The following is a 1140-nucleotide window of genomic DNA, read 5'->3' as shown; positions in this document are numbered from 1 at the left end:
TACACCCCTCCCACCCCCTTTCCTGCGCCGGCCAGCCCCCCACCCCTTCCACTCCCTCCCCCTTTTTACTGGTCACAGGCTGGGGGCTGAACAAAGAACTTTGCTGCTGAAGCCTGACAAATACTCAAGGTAGCCATAAAGCTGGGGGGTTTGTGCGTTCTGTGCAGTTTTATTATTTTGTTTTTTCTTCCACTTTCTAAATAATGTTATGTAAGTGGCTAGGGCAAAGAGAATACATTGTATTCTATTATAGATTGTATTCTATAATAGAATACATTGTATTCTATAATAGAATACATTGTATTCTATAATACAATGTCAACTTGCACTTGTGACACTGTCATACTAGTCCACAGCCTAAAATGGGTAAATAAAAATAAAACTTCTTGAAAAACTTCAGTGGTGGGACAACTCTTAGATGCTGTTACTGAGAACACGGTTCCTTTGAGCTTTCTGCTGCCTGGAAAAGTTGTCAAATTAAAAAAAAAAAAAAAAAAAAAAAGCAGAATAATAAGGCAAATAGGCTTCGTTCTTGGAAGAATGAAATGAGCTGTGCAGCTTTGACAGCCTGGGTACAACCGTTTTTCCTCATAACCTTTAAGGTGCCATATCCAGCTCTTTAAGGGGGGTGTTAATGTTTCTCTGGATGTGGTGGGAGCTTACTCTTTTCAAGATGGCTGTATGAAGTGTTACCAAAGTGTAAGACTGCTCCACTCCCCTTTAAATGCTCAGAGCAGTACCTTACAGCAGAGACACCCTTTCTGAATCCAGCATGGAAGATCCTCAGAGATTATGCTCCACCATGAAAGAATCACAGAAAAATAAAGTCCTGAGATAAGGGTCCTTAAACATTCTGGACCTTAGAGCTATCACTAGCTTTACAACTGCTCTTTTGCACTCATTTCTTCACCATTTCAGTTAGAAACACTGTTCATTTCATTCGTCCTTGTAGCTCAGCAGGGTAGTTGGGAACCACTCACCACAGCCTTACAGATCATTTTGGGGAGCATTTTGGCAAATCTCCACCTACGCCTTCACACTCCATGAGATACTTGCATGGACACTGGAACTAATCTGCTGTCTTCCAGTTCATCATTGTGGAACTACACTGTATTGTTTCAGGCTCTCGGAGTACTCACC

Source organism: Egretta garzetta, unplaced genomic scaffold (genome assembly GCF_000687185.1).
Source record: "Egretta garzetta isolate BGI_Z169 unplaced genomic scaffold, ASM68718v1 scaffold559, whole genome shotgun sequence".
NCBI lineage: Eukaryota > Metazoa > Chordata > Aves > Pelecaniformes > Ardeidae > Egretta > Egretta garzetta.
The sequence above is the reverse complement of the archived record's forward strand: the minus strand, read 5'-3'. Positions refer to the sequence as shown.